Below are 21,008 nucleotides of genomic sequence, written 5' to 3' on the forward strand. Positions count from 1 at the left end.
CGCCTCGCCGCGCCGACTCTGGCCGCGCGCCGGCTCCTTCAGCCCTCGCCGCGCCGGCTTCACCGGTGACCCGGCCTGCCGGCTCCCCCCCAACACGGACGACCGGCTCCGCCGCCTGCCGTCTCCGTCACTTGCCGGCCCCGCCCGCATCCCGGCTAGCCGCATCGCCGCCCCCCGCGCCGGCTCCGCCCGCATCCCGGCCTCCCGCAGGTCGGCTGGCCACGCCCATGCGGACTGCGCCGTGCAAGCTCCTCTGCCGACTGGAGCAAAAGAGAAAGAAGAAAAGTCAAGCCGGCTGAGAAAAAAAAGAGAGAGAGAAAAGAGAAAAAAGTCGGCTGGGATAAAGAGAATAAAAGAAACACCTGTCCGGATGACTCGTCCGCCTGCTTCGCCACTCGGACGGTCAGTCGTGACCCACGCTGTCGGCAGTGCCAAGCCGGCTGGTCTGCCTCCTGCTCCGACGGCACACCCAGCGGGTGCGCTGACGCACCCCCGCAAATAAAAGAGAAGACAAAGTAGTCGCCAGGAGATCCGGCCCGACTGCTCAGCAGTCGGTCCGAATCTCGGGGGCTACACCCAGCGGGTGCGCTGACGCGCCCCCGCGAGGAAGAAGACAAAGTAGTCGCCGGGAGATCCGGCCCGACTGCTCAGCAGTCGGCCCGAATCTCGGGGGCTACACCCAGTGGGTGCGCTGGCGGGCCCCCACGGAAGATTGCAGACAAGAGAAGAATTTTGTCCGGTTGCCAGCAGCCGGCAGAAGAAGAAAAAGGGTGCTGCAAAACGCCTCGCCGCCTGGGCGGTCGAGCCTGACCGGCTGGGACCCTCCTTTGAGCGACCGGGGGCTCGAAGGCTACACCCAGCGGGTGCGCCGGCTCTCTTCGGCAAACTCCGCCTCGGCTACACGAAAATTAATGTGAGCTCCTCACCCGCATATTTTTTCACCACGAGAGCACGGATAACCTCGAGCGACGCTCGGGGGCTATCTCCGCATTTCATTACAGTTGCATCACTGTTCGCCCCGGCGCTAGCCAGAGTTGGCCCGGGGGCTGGCCGCTTGGCCTGAGACGTTAGTTCCCGCAGACGGCTTAGTAGCGTGCGCGGTATGAAAAGCCCACTCTTAGTCACAGACCGTAGAGCGGCTGTCCGACTGGCAAGAGTGAACGCCGGAGGCCACTCACGCGAAAAACGTCCGGGAAGAAAAACGCTTCGGGCGACCCGACCGTTTTTCTTTATGAGTATCTACTCGGTTAAATTTGCTCCCAGAGTCTGAGTATTGTACACTCCACTCCGCGGCCCACTCTCAGCCACAGACCGCAGAGCGGCTGTCCGGCAAGCGAGAGCACAAGCCAAAGAGCGGAGGGAACATGAAAAAGATTGAAGGGGGCTCGGACGAAACCGAGTCGGCACCCTCCGCATAAAACTTGCAGTGCTAAAAAGAAATCATTTGATATATCTGCATGGACTAACTTTGTCTTTTTCATGATCATTTCCATGAACACTCGCGAAAAAACCTCCGCCCGACTTTGCCAAGTTGCCCGGAGGCTTGGGGGCTACTGTCGGAGTAATTGGACACGGGTATCTCGAAGACGGCAAGAAAAAATTTCAAGACATCGGGGCTAGCAAAGCCCCTCAGTCCGACTGCCCGGCCGCTCCTGCCGGCTCCCCGTCCGACTGCTCCACCCGGCCGGCTGCCAGCTGACCGACTGCGCTGACTAGCCGGCTGCCGACTGCAGTCCGACCCGGCATCGACAAGATCCCGACGAGACGGCCATACCGCGGACAAGACAACCGTACCGCGACACCGTCATGTATAGTGTCACTTGTCCCCTGGCACTATTCATGAAGTGACCTAGGGGACAAGCATGACATGCACCATGCCTTGCTCCCATACCCCCACATAGCTTAGATACAAAGCTACCTCACACTATAAAAGGAGACACACATCCATCCATCCATGGATGGACTCACGTACACACAAGCAAGCTAGCTAGCAAGAGAACTAGCTAGCCATCCATCCATCCATCCCCACGGGCAAGCATGCCCAAGCACACACATGCGGCCATGCTCATGGCCGGCCATTAAAGCATGCTTTATGCATGCATATATGGAGCCAGATGCCCACGGCACTGCCACCATATACAGCTCTAGGAGCACTTTGTACTGCCCAATGTACACCCCAGATATATATACTCAGACATGCAGGAGTAGGGGTATTATCTCTCCGGAGAGCCCCGAACCTGGGTAAACTAGCGCGTGCTACTCGCATACCCGCTCCCGGTCCTATCAGCAACAGTCTTACCCTCACACAAAGCCCTTGTGGCATCTGTCGCCTCACACCCCCCCGTGAGAATACCACGACAGCGACTACACCGATATGGGTACACTAATGGCGGCTCTTGTCAAGTACGCTGATTCCAATGGTACCAAGGATCCCCCTTCAGATGATGAAAGGACATGGAAGGGAAAGAAGAACGGCAATGGCAAGGGTCCTCAGTTTAACCCGGGGAACCAAGGAGGAGGCAAGCGTAAGGCCGATGGCAGCCTAGAGTTTGTAGCCAACGCCAACTCCCAAGGTAATAACCAGCAACGCAAGGGGAGGCCCCCTCCCCGAGGCGGCGGGTCAGGTCCGACGCTGGAGCAGCTGTTGAATGAACCTTGTCCAAGGCATGGCTCTAGAGAGAAGCCAGCGACTCATCTATGGAAGGATTGTGCAATCATGAAAGCCTTTAAAAACTACAATGGCCCGGGCGGCGGCTCAGGCGCCGGCGGCTTTCATGGCCCGGGGGGCGGCTCAAATTCTTGTCCTTAGAGTGGTCAAGGGGGCTTTAATCAACAGTTTGGCCAGGGTCATCAACAGCAGCAGGGGGGTTATCAGACCAATCCAAAGCAGCTTAGCGGTGGATAGTATCATGTGTTTACCACTAGTTTGTGCAAGCGAGATCAGAAGCTTCACAAGAGGGCTGTGAATGCGTTTGAGCCGGCGGTCCCACGCTACTTGCGGTGGTCTGAGCAGCCTATTGTGTGGAGTAGGGAGGATCCGGCTTATGATCGTACTCGAATCTAGCCGTAAGCAGTAAAGTCACTTGGGGGCTTCCTGTTCAAACATGGGTCGTATTCGAACCGAAGAGAACATAGCTGTCGATACCCATTTGATTGGCAAAGTGCCGAGCTCATTGGGAGGTTACCTTTGGTCATATTTGAATCATGGTTTCCCCCTCTGAGAACCGACGTAGATTGTATTCGAATCAGCGTCGTTAAACAATTCTAAAAGTCACTTGGGGGCTTCCTGTTCAAACATGGGTCGTATTCGAACCAAAGAGAACATAGCTGTCGGTACCCTCTTGATTGGCATCGCCACACCCACTGGGGGCTATATGATCGTATCCGAATCTTGGCTTAACCCCTTTGGGCCGGGTCTCTGGTTGTATTCGAACCGGAAGCCCCTAAAGTTCCTCTGCTTTATCACAAGTTTACTCTGATTATGTCAAGGTGTGTACGGCCGGGTCTCACTTTACCGGCTTAACTTTGGTTTACAGTGTTCGTTGAACGCCATGGGTGTCATTACGACAGGTAAATCGGAGTTAAGATACCAGCCTTGTTACCCGGGCTATATAAACCGGAAGTATGCTTACAGGCCGCTAAGTGTGTTGTTACGGCTGTGTCAAGAAGATAATTGAGGGCCAGTTTCTTTGATTCATATTCCGGGTTATCTATCCAAGACACCTGATTCTCAGGGCGGTAAGCCGCCTTGAGACTTGTGATTTGCCTTTCTATACAGGATACTTAAAGGTACCTCTTCGAGGTTGTGAAAAACAAAGGGATGATTATGACCCGGAGAAATATTAAGGAGACAACTTCAAAAGACCTTGGCATTCAAAACGTGCACGATGGCACGGCAGAGATGAACTGTTGCACCTATTCTATTACAGTAACCTTTCAAGTCTAAAAGGTGGAACATTATTTGATGAACCGCCGGCCAACTTATGATGCTCGCTGAGTTGAAGTCCCCGGCTCATTCCTATCTTCTCCTCCGGCTGATCCCAAGACCTCAAAGGTTGATGACTTCCAGTCAATGCCGCTGAGAGCTTCGAATTGGGCTTCTTCATCAATTAACCCGGCCGGGTCAATCTCCGGGGCGAAGGTGTGCTCACGAGCCGGCGGGATCAGATTGAGGGCTTCGTAGCGAGGGGTTGGAATCCTCTGATTCTCCGCATCATAACCCGACTGGTACTTGGTCAGATCGGTGTCATTCCCGATGAGGGTGGCCACCGGGCGTACAGCCTTCACACACGCCGCGAAGTCCTTTTGGTCGAAAGCTGAGCCGTCTTCCTTCAGGCTTGGGTAGCCCAGGGCGATGTCTGCCGGGTCTAGCTCCGGCAGGAATGCTTTGGCCCGGCTCAGCGCGGCGATTGCTCCGGCTCTCGCGGAGGCCCGTCGTAGCTCCTGGATCCGCTGCGGCAGAACAGCGAGCCAGCGCAGGACTTCGCCAGATGAGTTGGCACCTCGTTGGATAGGGCCACCACAGCTAAGGCACGCTGTGACCCGGTGTAGAGCTGTTCCACCAGGGTGTACACGGCCTTTAACTTGGTGACCACGCTCTGATTGAGGTTGGCACTCCTGGGACCTGTTTAACAGAATCAGATAAGCCGGTGACAAGGATGACTCATGACATATACAAACTTGATGAAAGCCGGACTTACCGAAGATAGCGGCCACCATTTGGGAAACCTGGCGCTTTAGGCCGGAGAGCTCGGCGGTCTTCTCAGCGAGAGCCTTTTCCGCCTGTTCCACCCGGGTCACCAGTGCGGCCTTCTCTTCGACCCAGGCTTTTCTCTCAGCATCAAACTCAGTCTTCAATTTTTCTTGCGTGGCGATGCTGGAGACAAACTTGGCGTTTGCCTTCCGGGTCTCCATCTCCTGCATCTTCAGCCAGTTCTTGAGATCCACAAGGTCCGCCTCTAGTTTCTTGCCAGCAGCCTGCATATATTTCCGGGTTATTAACAGTCATTATATAAGTCCCAAGCGTTTTCCAAGCAAAGACACTTGGCACTTGGGGGCTAATGCATATTGAATGTATCTATCTACCTATTGCCGGCTCAGTTGAGTAAGCCGGAACCTAAGTCTACAACATATTCAAGCATAAGTCGTTGACTTGGGGGCTAGCATGGCAAAGGTAACTATGCAGTAAGTAAGAAGACAGCAGAAGGATACCTTAGATTTTTGTTGGATCTGGTTGACCATGGCGACCTCGGCGTCCCAGCTCTTGTGTACTTGGCTGATGTAGCCAGAGACGAGTTCTCCAATACTCAAGTCGGTGTAGCCGGAGAGGTCCAGGTTCACCCGGTGGGGCTGCAGCAACTCCCCCTTCGCGGAGCATTTGGCCAACACGGTCGGTCTCCCCGGCTCAACGAACTCCGTCCGGGTGATTACCACGTCCGGGTCGTCTGCTGGTGGAGCTGAGCCGGAGGCCTCCGGGTTAGCCGCAGCTTCGGTCCTTGCCTTGGTAGTCGGGGCAGAGGACTCAGGTGCCGTGTCCATTGGAGTGGTGGCTTCAGGGGCGGAGGCAGCTGGCGGCTCTTGAGCCGTCACCTCCGGTTCAGGTACGTCCGGCACTCCGGCTGACCTGGTCTTCTTCGCTCTTTTGGTGAGCTTTGCCTGGGCACTGAAAAGACAGAAGTGTTAGGCACACAAAGAGTAAGTACAGACAAAGATATTGTAAGATGATTGTTGTTACCCGGGCGCAGTCTTGAAGGCCGGCAGATTTGACTGCATGGAGTCACCCGAAGAGGGGGAGGTCTCCTGATAATTGGAGTCAGAAGAGTTGAGTGGCTGACGGATAACACCCGCCAACGGGTGAAAAGGGTACAAGTGAGAAAAAAACCCTCAGTGCGACGCTTCCTTGTTGCGTCGGGTAACCCGGCGGAAAGATTGGTGTCCTTGTTGGTCCGGGTGTGATGCCGGCTTTCGTGAACCTGTCGCTTCAAAAGAAATTGAGGGTCTTGGTGAGCTAAAGGATGAGAAAAGCTTACTTTCCGGGTTACCCTTCGGACGTTCAGCCGTGGCAAGGGCTCCGAGTCGGAGGAAAGTGATGTTACCTCTTCAACCACCGGGTTACTGGCGCCGGTGTCGTCCTGTCAATGAGCAAGTGTTGATAAGGCGGACAGCAACAAACAACAAATACAGCAAGAATTTAAAGGCTTAAGGGTTACCTCTGACTCGGAGCTGTCGCTCAACTGCATCAGCTCCGAAGCAGTAGGTTTGCTTCCTTTTTTACGAGGGGCGGCTTTCTTGGCCTTCCTGGCCTTCTTGGCCGCCTCATGGTCATACTTGACCCGTCAGAACTTATCATCAGCCTGAAAAATACAATGAGGAATTCTTAAAACAGGTTCAGAAGAAGGTTATATGCAGACGAAGATGAAAGGTTAAAGGTGGCGGCTTACCGCTGGGGCTGGATTGGTCTTGCAGAAGGGGGCTAACCCGATCCTTCCACAGTCTGCCAGACTCTCGTTTAACAGAGCCTTGGTCTCTTCCTCAGCAACATCTTCTGGAAGATCATTGCGACTGTGCCTCTGAGGGTCATCCTTTCGCCCGGTGTACTCACACATTAAGCCGGGGCGGCGGCTCAATGGGATCACCCGCCATGAGATCCAGACCCGGACTAGGTCGATTCCGTTCAGACCATTGCCCAGGAGGGCCTTGATTTTATTGATAGTTGGAAGCAGAGGCTGGCGCTCCGCTGCAGTCAGCTTGTCCGACAGCGGGTGAGTCGGTTCTAGACGTGTTGGGCGAAAGCCGGGCAGCGGGTTCTCGTCAGCCGGGGATGTATCTGGCAGTAGAACCAAGTCATATTCCAGTCCTTGGGGTGACTCGGCGGCTCTGCGTAAGGGAAAAGACAGTCCCTACGCCGCTGGATGGAGATGCCACCTAACTCTAGACTTGGGCCGTTGGCGCACTCATTTTGGCGGTTTAAGTAAAATAGCTCTCGGAAGAGCAGCAGACTCGGCTCTTCTCCAAGGTACACTTCGCAAAAGACTTGGAAATTGCAGATGTTGGATATGGAGTTGGGTCCTATATCTTGAGGCTGCAGGTCAAAGAAGTTGAGCACGTCCCTGAAATTTTTTGAGCCGGGCGGTGCGAAGCCCCGGCTCATATGATCTGCGAAGATCACTACCTCCCCGTCCCTTGGTTGTGGTCTCTCTTCCGACGGGTCAAGGGCACGGTAGGACATGATTTCCTTCTTAGGAAAATATCCGGACTTAACAAAACTGGCCAGGGTCTCGTTGGTGACGTTGGACTTCATCCAGTTGCAAGTGATGGGAGCCTTGGGAGGCATGGTGAAAGTTGGTGGTCTATGATAAAAGGGAAAAATGTCCGGGTTAATTATAAGCCGGAGATCTACAATTCAAACTAAGATGGCGGCTTATGAAGGGGACTAATGATATATACTCAGGTACAGTGGGTTATTTAAGCCGCAGGGGCATTCAGGATAAGATTGATTATTTACGGCTTTACCACAGTTAAGCCGGAGGATTCTACAAAGCATGGTTCTCTTTAAACCGGAGGATTCTACAACGCGTGGGTTCTTTAACCCGGAATCGTAAGCCGTCAAGATTCAATGGTTGCAGTTTTTACTAAGTGTGGTAAAACAGGTTATACATATGGCAGTAACTTTTTGGATCAAAATGGTCGGGTGAAATGAAAACTTTCTAGACCTAGAAACAGACGAGCGGATATTCTTGAGCTCGAACGAAGCATCTATACAGTGGAAGGAGATCTACTGGTACTTGAAATGAGGCTTAAATAACTACCGCACTAGTTTTATGCAAGGTTAAAGATCAACCAAGTACAGTGACTATGAGAACTACTGTGGTTTGTGGCAATGGCGATGAACGCGAAGAACACAGACGAACCCTACGGTAGATCTATCTGACAGGGCAAAGGAGACTCACCGGAGTTGGAGAAGAGCGGAAGTCGCCGCCGTTTATCTGGTCCGAGTCAGGGTGATGTAGCGGCCGGGTTGATGAAGACCAAGGGCGCGCCGGCGGTGGTAGTGGCAGAGCTCTGGCAGAGGAGCGACGGCGCGAGGAGGAAGAAGAGAGCGTGAGAAGAACCCGTTGGGCCGGCCTATTTATAAGGCAAGGTCATAAGTGGGCGCGAGATTCAAGGAGACCACGGCGTGATTATCTCCCCCCCACGACGCCTCGATCTTCGGAATGACAGTAAAGCAAAGATCCGTTGCGGATCTGGCGGAGTAAAAAACGGACTTAATGGAGGATGACGTCATGGCGGATTATCCGGAGTCCAGAGGATGACGTCACTCCGGGTTTATGGCCTTCACATGAATGGTAAGCCGGAGATTTTTTCTGTCAGAAGAGTTGAAGATTGACATGAGCCGGCTCAAATCAATCTGGGGCCTAATGTTGAGGATATAGACCTTAGAGTCACCCGCCAGGAGGGGCCGGGTTACTCGTACGGTCGTGGCCAGAAGCCCGGAGCTAAGTTTCAAGATGATGGGCCAGAGATGGGCTGAGACCCGGATATGGCTTAAGGCCCGTAGTTACAATCATTACTATAAAAGAACTTGTAGTGTAAGGCAAGTATTGTTTAGAGTCCGAGCCGGACACTCTTATGAGCCGGCCGGGACTCTAAGGGCTGCTGGGCGTCAGCCTCCCTATATAAAGGGACGACCCGGCAATGGTTTAAAGACGACAACAATCTCATCGAGAGCCGGGCATAGCTGTTTAGCTCCCTGGTGATCGTAACCCTAATCAATACCACCTCAAACTGGACGTAGGCTTTTACCTTCACCGTAAGGGGCCGAACCAGTATAAACCCTCGCGTCCCTTGTCCCGCATAACCCCTTCAAGCTTCCTAGCTGCGATGGCTCCACGACTAAGTCCTAGCTTGAGGACATCTGCCGTGACAATTCCACGACAGAGAGAGCAACATATTTGTTGGAAATCATACATACAAATGTATGTGGTCCGATGAATATTGAGGCTCGTGGCGGATATCGTTATTTTCTCACCTTCACAGATGATTTGAGCAGATATGGGTATATCTATTTAATGAAACATAAGTCTGAAACATTTGAAAAGTTCAAAGAATTTCAGAGTGAAGTTGAAAATCATCGTAACAAGAAAATAAAATTCCTACGATCTGATCGTGGAGGAGAATATTTGAGTTACGAGTTTGGCCTACATTTGAAACAATGCGGAATAGTTTCACAACTCACGGCACCCGGAACACCACAGCGTAATGGTGTGTCCGAACGTCGTAATCGTACTTTATTAGATATGGTACGATCTATGATGTCTCTTTCTGATTTACCGCTATCGTTTTGGGGTTATGCTTTAGAGACGACTGCATTCACTCTAAATAGGGCACCATCGAAACCCGTTGAAACGACACCTTATGAACTATGGTTTGGCAAGAAACCAAAGTTGTCGTATCTTAAAGTTTGGGGTTGCGATGCTTATGTGAAGAAACTTCAACCTGATAAGCTCGAACCTAAATCGGAGAAATGTGTCTTCATAGGATACCCAAAAGAGACTGCTGGGTACACCTTCTATCACAGATCCGAAGGCAAGATATTCGTTGCTAGGAATGGATCATTTCTAGAGAAGGAGTTTCTCTGGAAAGATGTGAGTGGGAGGAAAGTAGAACTTGATGAGGTAACTGTACCTGCTCCCTTATTGGAAAGTAGATCATCGCAGAAATCAGTTTCTGCGACACCTACACCAATTAGTGAGGAAGTTAATGATAATGATCATGAAACTTCAGATCAAGTTATTACTGAACCTCGTAGGTCAACTAGATCAAGATCCGCACCAGAGTGGTACGGTAATCCTGTTCTGGAGGTCATGTTACTAGACCATGATGAACCTACGAACTATGAAGAAGCGATGGTGAGCCCAGATTCCGCAAAATGGCTTGAAGCCATGAAATCCGAGATGGGATCCATGTATGAGAACAAAGTATGGACTTTGGTTGACTTGCCCGATGGTCGGCAAGCCATTGAAAATAAATGGATCTTCAAGAAGAAGACTGACGCTGATGGTAATGTTACTGTCTATAAAGCTCGACTTGTTGCGAATGGTTTTCGACAAGTTCACGGGATTGACTACGATGAGACCTTCTCACCCGTAGCGATGCTTAAGTCTGTCCGAATCATGTTAGCAATTGCCGCATTTTATGATTATGATATTTGGCAAATGGATGTCAAAACTGCATTCCTGAATGGTTTTTTGGAAGAAGAGTTGTATATGATGCAACCGGAAGGTTTTGTCGATCCAAAGGGAGCTAACAAAGTGTCAAGCTCCAGCGATCCATTTATGGACTGGTGCACGCCTCTCGGAGTTGGAATAAACGCTTTGATAGTGTGATCAAAGCATTTGGTTTTATACAGACTTTTGGAGAAGCCTGTATTTACAAGAAAGTGAGTGGGAGCTCAGTAGCATTTCTGATATTATATGTGGATGACATATTACTGATTGGAAATGATATAGAATTTCTGGATAGCATAAAGGGATACTTGAATAAGAGTTTTTCAATGGAAGACCTCGGTGAAGCTGCATATATATTAGGCATTAAGATCTATAGAGATAGATCAAGACGCTTAATAGGACTTTCACAAAGCACATACCTTGTCAAAGTTTTGAAGAAGTTCAAAATGGATCAAGCAAAGAAAGGGTTCTTGCCTGTACTACAAGGTGTGAGATTGAGTAAGACTCAATGCCCGACCACTGCAGAAGATAGAGAGAAGATGAAAGATGTTCCCTATGCTTCAGCCATAGGCTCTATCATGTATGCAATGCTGTGTACCAGACCATATGTGTGCCTTGCTATAAGTTTAGCAGGGAGGTACCAAAGTAATCCAGGAGTGGATCACTGGACAGCGGTCAAGAACATCCTGAAATACCTGGAAAGGACTTAGGATATGTTTCTCGTTTATGGAGGTGACAAAGAGCTCATCGTAAGTGGTTACGTTGATGCAAGCTTTGACACTGATCCGGACGATTCTAAATCGCAAACGGGATACGTATTTACATTGAACGGTGGAGCTGTCGTTGGTGCAGTTCTAAGCAAAGTGTCGTGGCGGGATCTACGTGTGAAGCAGAGTACATAGCTGCTTCGGAAGCAGCAAATGAAAGTGTCTGGATGAAGGAGTTCATATCCGATCTAGGTGTTATACCTAGTGCATCGGGACCAATGAAAATCATTTGTGACAATACTGGTGCAATTGCCTTAGCAAAGGAATCCAGATTTCACAAGAGAACCAAGCACATCAAAAGACGCTTCAATTCCATCCGGGATTTAGTCCAGGTGGGAGACATAGAAATTTGCAAGATACATACGGATCTGAATGTTGCAGACCCGTTGACTAAGCCTCTTCCACGAGCAAAACATGATCAGCACCAAGACTCCATGGGTGTGAGAATCATTACTGTGTAATCTAGATTATTGACTCTAGTGCAAGTGGGAGACTGAAGGAAATATGCCCTAGAGGCAATAATAAAGTATTATTTATTTCCTTATATCATGATAAATGTTTATTATTGATGCTAGAATTGTATTAACCGGAAACATAATACATGTGTGAATACATAGGCAAACAGAGTGTCACTAGTATGCCTCTACTTGACTAGCTCGTTAATCAAAGATGGTTATGTTTCCTAGCCATAGACATGAGTTGTCATTTGATTAACGGGATCACCTCATTAGGAGAATGACGTGATTGACTTGACCCATTTCGTTAGCTTAGCACCCGATCGTTTTGTATGTTGCTATTGCTTTCTTCATGACTTATACATGTTCCTATGACTATGAGATTATGCAACTCCCGTTTACCGGAGGAACACTTTGTGTGCTACCAAACGTCACAACGTAAATGGGTGATTATAAAGGTGCTCTACAGGTGTCTCCAAAGGTACTTGTTGGGTTGGCGTATTTCGAGATTAGGATTTGTCACTCCGATTGTCGGAGAGGTATCTCTAGGCCCACTCAGTAATGCACATCACTATAAGCCTTGCAAGCATTGTGACTAATGAGTTAGTTGCGGGATGATGTATTATGGAACGAGTAAAGAGACTTGCCGGTAACGAGATTGAACTAGGTATCGAGATACCGACGATCGAATCTCGGGCAAGTAACATACCGATGACAAAGGGAACAACATATGTTGTTATGCGGTCTGACCGATAAAGATCTTCGTAGAATATGTAGGAACCAATATGAGCATCCAGGTTCCGCTATTGGTTATTGACCGGAGAGGTGTCTCGGTCATGTCTACATAGTTCTCGAACCCGTAGGGTCCGCATGCTTAAAGTTACGATGACAGTTATATTATGAGTTTATATGTTTTGATGTACCGAAGGTTGTTCGGAGTCCCGGATGTGCTCACGGACATGACGAGGAGTCTCGAAATGGTCGAGACATAAAGATTGATATATTGGACGACTATATTCGGACACCGGAAGTGTTCCGGAGAAGTTTCGGATTAAACCGGAGTGCCGGAGGGTTACCGGAACCCCCCGGGGAAGTATTGGGCCTTAGTGGGCCTAGAGGGGAGAGAGAGGGCAGCAGCCAGGAGGTGGCGCGCCCCCTCCCAGGAGGAATCCTAGTTGGACTAGGAGAGGGGAGCGCAGCCCCCTTTCCCTCTCCCTCTCCCTCTCTTTCCTACCCCCCCTCTTTTCCTAGTTGGACTAGGAAAGGGGAGTCCTACTCCTACTAGGAGGAGGACTAGGAGTAGGACTCCCCCCTCTCCTTGGCGCGCCTAGGGCAGCCGGCCTCCCCCTTGCTCCTTTATATACGGGGGCAGGGGGGCACCTCTAAACACACTTGATATATGATATTTTAGCCGTGTGCGGTGCCCCCCTCCACCATATTACACCTCGATAATACCGTTGCGGAGCTTAGGCGAAGCCCTGCGTCGGTGGAACATCATCATCGTCACCACGCCGTCGTGCTGATGAAACTCTCCCTCAACACTCGGCTGGATCGGAGTTCGAGGGACGTCATCGAGCTGAACGTGTGCTGAACTCGGAGGTGCCGTGCGTTCGGTACTTGATCGGTCGGATCGTGAAGACGTACGACTACATCAACTGCGTTGTGATAACGCTTCCGCTGTCGGTCTACGAGGGTACGTGGACAACACTCTCCCCTCTCGTTGCTATGCATCACCATGATCTTGCGTGTGCGTAGGATTTTTTTTGAAATTACTATGTTCCCCAACACCAGCTCCAATGCCTAAATCCAAGAGAAGCACTAGGAACATCCCTGCTGAAGAGAAGAACAAGGCCCCAGTGCCTGAAGCTGCTGAAAGAAGAAGAAGATGATTCTATTGTATTGAGGAAGCTGAAGCCCAAGATCCCTGACCACACGGATACACACGCAGTTGCAGAGAACATGAAAATCAGGAAGGATGCAGGATTGAGACTATCGAGACAGTCTGATCCATATGCTATCAGGAGAAGGACTGTTGTGGACTATAGGTTTCACACTAAGGAAGAACAGGACTTCTTTGAGACAATTCTTCTTGATAAGAAGCCCATTGTGTGTGACATGAGATGGGTTGACTGGGAGTTCATCAAGGAGAATGAGGATCACTTCCCTGGAGTGCTTGATAGCTTCACGGCATGTGGAGTTGACACTTTTGTTGCCCAGAAGCTCACCAAGTGGAATGATGAGCTCATCATGCAGTTTTACTCCACTGCCCACTTCTATCCAGATGGAAGGATAGTATGGATGTCTGAGGGTACTAGGTACCAGTCTACAATTGAGGAATGGGCCAAGCTTATCAATGCTCCTGAGGAACATGAGGATGACTTGGATGTCTATGCAGAGAAGAAGAAAGACCACAACACAATGGACAACATGTACAAAGAGATCCCAGATGCTGCCTTGGATACACATAAGTTTGGATCTGTTCACTACTTGTTGTCTGGTCTGCCAACAATCAACTGGATCTTAAGGCACACACTTCTACCCAAGTCAGGTGATCACAAGATGATGAGAGGACATGCCATCAACTTGCTGCATATAATTGATGTCCCACAGAAGTTCAAGGTCATGAGTTTGATTGTTGAGACAATCAAGAGGACTGCTGCTGACCAAAAGAGAAGCTGTGGGTATGCCCCACAAATTCAGGAGCTCATCAACTCAAAGATGGGCAAAGGCAAATACATTTTGTATAAGGAGCACCTGCCCATCTATCCTGAATTTGAAGATAACACAGTGGTGATGAATGAGAATGAACCATCTTCAGCTCAAGTACATGAGGAGAGAGAGAAGGCTGCAAAGATGCCAACAGTAGAGGAGGCATCTCAGGTATTCTTGAAGAGCAAGCAAGACCAGCTTGGATATCTGATCCAATCCACCCTGAGGATTGAGAAGGGCTTGGCCACCCTGACCAAGAACCAGGAGAGTCTGGAAAGGATTATCGAGACAAAATTCTATGACCTTGATGTCAAGGTGACAGAGATCCAAACTGCAGTTGAGCAGCTCCAGGAGGAAGCTGAGGAGAAGAACGGCAAGTCTACCACAGATGCTTTTGCCAGAGTGCCCAGAGGACAGAGATCTACTGCAGTGCCAGTGACAAACACTAGAGCTACAACATCAGCACCAGCAGCAACAGCTCCAGTTCCACCTCCAGTAGCTACTCCACCAGCTCCAGCTACTTCATCTGAAGCCTTCGTTCTTGGAGTCCTCTCAACACCACCTCCCAAAGATCAAGCCTGAGAGTCGTTTAGCACTATGCATTTTTGAAATTTTTGGTAACTTGTTGCCAAAGGGGGAGAGAGTGTTGCCTTTTTATTCTCTCTTGCTATTTTGGTTGAAACTTTATTGTGTGCTTGTGTGAGATACTACTTTGTGTTCTTGTGAGATACTTGTTTGATCATGTGTTTGATCATATGCTACCCTTAATGCTTGTTGGATGATATTATCTTTATATCCTCTTATGATCATTCACTTTGCTTGGTGGTGAGTGCATGTGTTTTAATATCTATCATTTTGAGCGCTCCACCAAGATGTATGTGACATGGAAGAGTAACCCATGATCCTAATCGATTGTGCATTTGCATTCAAAAGCAAATTTCAAATAATGCACAAATTTAGGGGAGCTCTTGCTTATCACATACTTCTCAAAGCGACGATGTTTTTCAATCTTACTTATCATTTGTCGAAGCTTTGATTTATATGTTGTCATCAATTACCAAAAAGGGGGAGATTGAAAGTGCAACTATCCCTGGGTGGTTTTGGTAATTCCTAACAACATATAGCTCATTGAGCTAATGCTATTCCATGATGAATATTTCAGGAAAGCTGAAATATTGGGATGGCATGGATTAGAAAGTGGACCTTTCAAAATGCTAAGGACAAAAGATTGGCTCAAGCTCAAAGCACAAGACTCTACATTTTCTATTTTAGTGATCCAAGATCACATTGAGTCTATAGGAAAAGCCAATACTATTAAGAAGGGATGAGGTGTTGCTTAATGAGGTTATTGCTCAAAATGCTTAGTGATATGCTCCAAAACCCTCCACTACTTTCTCATGCCCACATATGTCCCAAACCAAAAAGTCCAACTCGGCCCCACCGGAATTTCATATCCGGAGCCACCGAGTTCAGTTGACATAGCCACTGCCAGAAACCCTAGTCTATTCGGTCCCACCGATAGGGAACTCGGTCTCACCGAGATGGGATTGTAATCACACTGTTTCCCTTCGTAACCTTTCGGTCAAACCGAGATGAGCGATCGGTCCCACCGAGATTTCAATGCAAACACTCTGTTTCCTTTTCGTAACGTTTCGGTCCTACCAAGATGAGCGAATCGGTCCCACCGAGTTTTCTTGACCAACTCTCTGTTAGTCTATTACCAAAATCGGTCTCACAGAGTTTGCGTAATCGGACTCCTCGAGATTACGTTATGCCCTAACCCTAATGATACCGGACTCACCGAGTTGACGTGTCGGTCCCACCGAAACACCTAACGGTCACATTATGAACCAAATCGGTCTGACCGAGTTCTTTGAATCGGTCTCACCGAGTTTGGTGATTTGTGTGTAACGGTTAGATTTTGTGTGGAGGCTATATATACCCCTCCACGCACTCTTCATTCGTGGAGAGAGCCATCAGAACATGCCTACACTTCCAACACATATTTTCTGAGAGAGAACCACCTACACTTGTGTTGAGGTCAAGATATTCCATTCCAACCACATAAATCTTGATCTCTAGACTTCCCAAGTTGCTTTCCACTCAAATCTTCTTTCTACCAAGTCCAAATCCTGTGAGAGAGAGTTGAGTGTTGGGGAGACTATCATTTGAAGCACAAGAGCAAGGAGTTCATCATCAACACACCATTTGTTACTTCTTGGAGAGTGGTGTCTCCTAGATTGGCTAGGTGTCACTTGGGAGCCTTCGACAAGATTGTGCAGTTGAACCAAGGAGTTTGTAAGGGCACGGAGATCGCCTACTTCGTGAAGATCTACCCTAGTGAGGCAAGTCCTTCGTGGGCGACGGCCATGGTGGGATAGACAAGGTTGCTTCTTCGTGGACCCTTCATGGGTGGAGCCCTCCGTGGACTCGCGCAACCGTTACGCTTCGTGGGCTGAAGTCTCCATCAACGTGGATGTACGATAGCACCACCTATCGGAACCACGGATAAAAAATCTCCGTGTCAACATTGTGTTTGCTCCCTCAAACTCATCCCTTTACCTTCATATGCAATTGTTTTACATTCCGCTGCTATACTCTTAGAATTGCATGTGTAGGTTGATTGCTTGACTTGTGCTAAGTTGCTAAAATTTGCCAAGAACTAAAATTGGGAAAATGCTATATTTTTATTTGGTCAAGTAGTCTAATCACCCCCCCTCTAGACATACTTTCGATCCTACATCTTCTTCTTGCCTCCCACGTAAGTAACCAGGAGACATCTCCCCCGAAAGGGTTCCCCCGTTCTACCTCACCCACCACACTGTCTCGTGCTTCAAAGGGGAGGTGCTCGACGTGCCATGCCACTCCAAGAGCGATTCCGAAGAGAGCGGCACCCGTTCGCCTTTGAAGAGGAAGGCGAACAAAGACACGGTCGGGCCCTCATCAAAGAGGTACGAGTTCGCAAGTATGTTTTTTAATAGCCGCATCCAACTATGACTTTCATGTGCGTCCTGTATCAGGAAAAGAGTTCGCCGGATTGTGTCCGGGGGTCCGGCCTGTTATACTCCCGACAGCCGGGATCCGGTCCCAGCCGAGGAGCCGGGGGCCGATATGGGAGTTACGCCGGACTGTCCTTAAGCTGAGGGCTCGGAAAATATGTTCGTTACCAACTCGGAAGTGGAGAGCGCCATGAATCACCGGCGCTGGAGGGCCATTTTACGAGACCCCCGCTTCTCGGAAGAGGCTTTTAATGCCTTCAGCTTGGCTGATGCCTACATCCGAGCTGCTCGAGATGGGCTTAGCAGAGCCACCAACCGGCATTTGAAAGATGCGCAGGTAAATTTACTGTGTCCGAATATGATAATCGTATGCTAGTAGCCCCCGAGACTTAAAGTAGTTGGTACAACTGATTTGAGGATCGTTGTATGATCAGGTTCTTTCTGAGAAGAACGACCTGCTAGCCCAAGAGCTAGACAAGTGCCGGACACAGTTAACTGCAGTTACCGCCGAACTGGAAAAAAATCCAAGAAGACATCTGGGGGTAATATTTCCCTCCATCGAGAAATAGTAATTGTATAGCAGTTGTGTTAACACTGTGGCTTATCGCATAACAGGATCGTCAGATCAACTGGAGGAGAAAGAGTCGAAAAGACTACATGCCGCAGGCGAGCGGGTGCTGGCCCGAGTCAGACAGGAGAAAAGCAAACTCCAAGATTCAAACACCCAGCTGGGCGAAGAACTGAAAGATGTGCGGGCCCAATTGGCCGACTCCGTAATGGAGAACAAAAGGCTGCGAGGCGGCATATTTAGTATGTGACCGAACTATACCTTATAGTAATTCGGACATAACAGGGACTGATAGAGTTATGTCTGCAGGTATGCTGACCGGTCATCCCGAAGAGGAGATGTCCGGATTCTCGGGCGATCTGCTACAAGAGCTGTCGTGCATGCATGAGCAAGCTCGGCAGGCGATGCGAAGCGTTGCCAAGGCCTTGTGGCCATCTGCCTCTCCTCTAGGAAAAATGGAGGAGCTCCTAGAGCTATTCAAGGGAACGCGGCGGCGCTTTCGATTGTGGAAAATATCGGCCTGCCGGGAAGGTGCGCGAGAGGGCTGGGCCATGGTGAAAACATGGTACACCAAGCTTGATCGAGATCATATGGCTCGGGTCGGACCTCTAGGGTCAGATGGGAAAGAAGTTCCCGATAGTTTTGTATATGACCAAGTAAAAGTAGCCGCCAAGTATTCCCAGCAGGATTGTAAGTTAGATAGCCTGCTGGACGGTATAGAGGAGGAAATGTTTGAGCCCAAGTGACTATGTATTTTCCGTCTAGCTGGATTGTAAAACGATTGTCATGGCAGACCTTTTCGCTTCGACCTCTGGACCCGAAGGTGCAGAGTGTTTCCGAATACCAGTGCGGCCGAATAGACCGGTGTATGCTTGGAAACCAGGCGTAGGGGTCATAGTTGCTTGAATAGACAAGTTGTATCCGGCTAGTTATGTTATATTACATTAAGATTGTAAGAAACATCTTCCAGAGAGAATAGTTCCGTTAAGGGTTCCTTTCCGTGGGTGTGCATGCGTTAATGCGCATGTCCGAACTATGATTGAAAAATCGCAGTATGTTTTAACTTCTAGGGGTTCACAATGTAGTAAATGCAAAAAGATCTTTAATCCACCGACCGAATATTCCCTTAAGAATGCTAGCTTTCGGCTTCACCCAGTCTGAGGTACACATCCGGATGACCCGGCAGTAACAATCACAGAGGTGCTCCGTTTATGCCCTAGCCGAACTAACGGGAACGTAGGTCATATGCACAGGAGCCAGGAAACCTAGCTTGGCCAAAACTTAAGTCATATCGATGCATATAATGGCGAAGAAAAGGGACATATGGAAAAACGCATATGTGATGAGCTTGATGCTTGGAAAATAATAATAGCCAGCTTCTGTTCAAGAAGCCCCCAGGTATGATGGATGTGCATATGCGAAGATGTGCATTAGTGGTGCGCGGTCTAACCGCACGAAAGCTTTAAAGCTAAAGAGAAAAAGCGAAAAGAGAGAAAAAACAAAGGAAACAACAAAGGGGAAGGAGACGAACACAAGAGTTCGGCGCTAGGCATAGAATCTTCGGAGTCTGGCCACGTTCCATGGGTTCGGCTCTAGGCGATTGTCTGACGCATCACGCAAGCGGTACGCTCCTCCGGTGAGAACTTCGTCGATGATGAAGGGACCCTCCCATTTGGGCTTGAGTTTTTCCTTTTTCTTCTCCGGCAAGCGTAGAACGAGTTCGCCAACGTTGTAAGTCTTGGCCCATACTTCCCTGCTTTCATATCTGCGGGCCTGTTGTTGATAAAATGCGGAACTAGCTCTTGCAACATCGCGCTCCTCCTCCAGGGTGTCGAGGCTGTCCTGCCAATCGAGCTCGGTGTCGGTGTCAAAACCAGCGGATCTCGGGTAGGGGGTCCCAAATTGTGTGTCTAGGATCGATGGTTACAGGAGACGGGGGACATGATGTTTACCCAGGTTCGGGCCCTCTCTATGGAGGTAATACCCTACTTCCTGCTTGATTGATCTTGATGAATATGAGTGTTACAAGAGTTGATCTACCTCGAGATCGTAATGGCTAAACCCTAGAAGTCTAGCCTGTATGAGTATGGTAATGAGTATACGCTTTCCAGACTACACCCTCCGGTTTATATAGACACTGGAGGGATCTAGGGTTACATAGAGTCGGTTACATAAGAAGGAATCTTCATAGTTGATTGCCAAGCTTGCCTTCCACGCCAAGGAGAGTCCAATCCGTACACGGGTAGAGTCTTCGGTCTTCATGTCTTCACAGCCACTAGTCCGGCCCATGGATAACAGGCCGGACGCCCGAGGACCCCTTAGTTCAGGACTCCCTCAGTAGCCCCTGAGCCTGGCTTCAATGATGAGGAGTCCGGCGTGCAGATTGTCTTCGGCATTGCAAGGCGGGTTCCCCTTTCCGAACCCCAAAATAGTCTTCAGCTGTAATGATTGTATCCGGACCTGTATACACAATTGCAGAGGATATAATATTTCACGAGTCCAATCTGCTGACCACTTTTTGGTTATATGACATCATGCCTGCTCGGTCATTATTTTCGAACCGTTTGCTAGCCCGTCACCCCACGTCTCGAGACGTGGTTTTATTGGCATGTCTTATCCAAGCGGGGATCGTGTCTCCCTTTTTTAAGGGATTCTTGTCAACCCAGACGTGGGTAACCCAACCGTCGTTTGTGTAACATCCCAAATTTTCAATTTGGAATGTTATGCATTAGATCATCATTGCATACCATATTTTATTGCATTCTGATTTGATCCTAGAAATTCCACGCAACTCAAGGACCCACGGAGAGAGTTGGGGATTTCAATTATTTTCATATTTGAGTTTTCTAGAATTTTTGAAAAGAGGATCGTTTGATTTTAATTATTTTTCTCTGAAATATTTCTTTTATAAAAAAAATAAAAGAAAGAGGATAAAATGACTTCCTCAAAATAAATAAATATCAGAGATTTAATATTAAAATCAAATAAGATTTTTATTCGGAGTTTTATCGCTATTTTATTTGAATTAGAAAAAATATGCGTTTTACAAAATTGCATTTTAGGCCCAAATAAATGTTCACCTTGTCCGGCTTATTTTTAGAAGACAGGGAAAATTTATTTCAGGATTTTTGGAGTCAGTTTAGTATTTCTTTTCTTTCTTTTTTGCACGTCAGAATTATTTAAAAAAAAGTCAAACCGACTCCGGGCCGTACCCGAGCGGGACTACGCCCGGGGGGCCTTTATAAGCCGCCCCGCCCCAAGCCGCCGAAGCCCACCAGCGCCGC

The sequence above is a fragment of the Triticum aestivum genome, chromosome 5D, assembly GCF_018294505.1.
Source record: "Triticum aestivum cultivar Chinese Spring chromosome 5D, IWGSC CS RefSeq v2.1, whole genome shotgun sequence".
NCBI lineage: Eukaryota > Viridiplantae > Streptophyta > Magnoliopsida > Poales > Poaceae > Triticum > Triticum aestivum.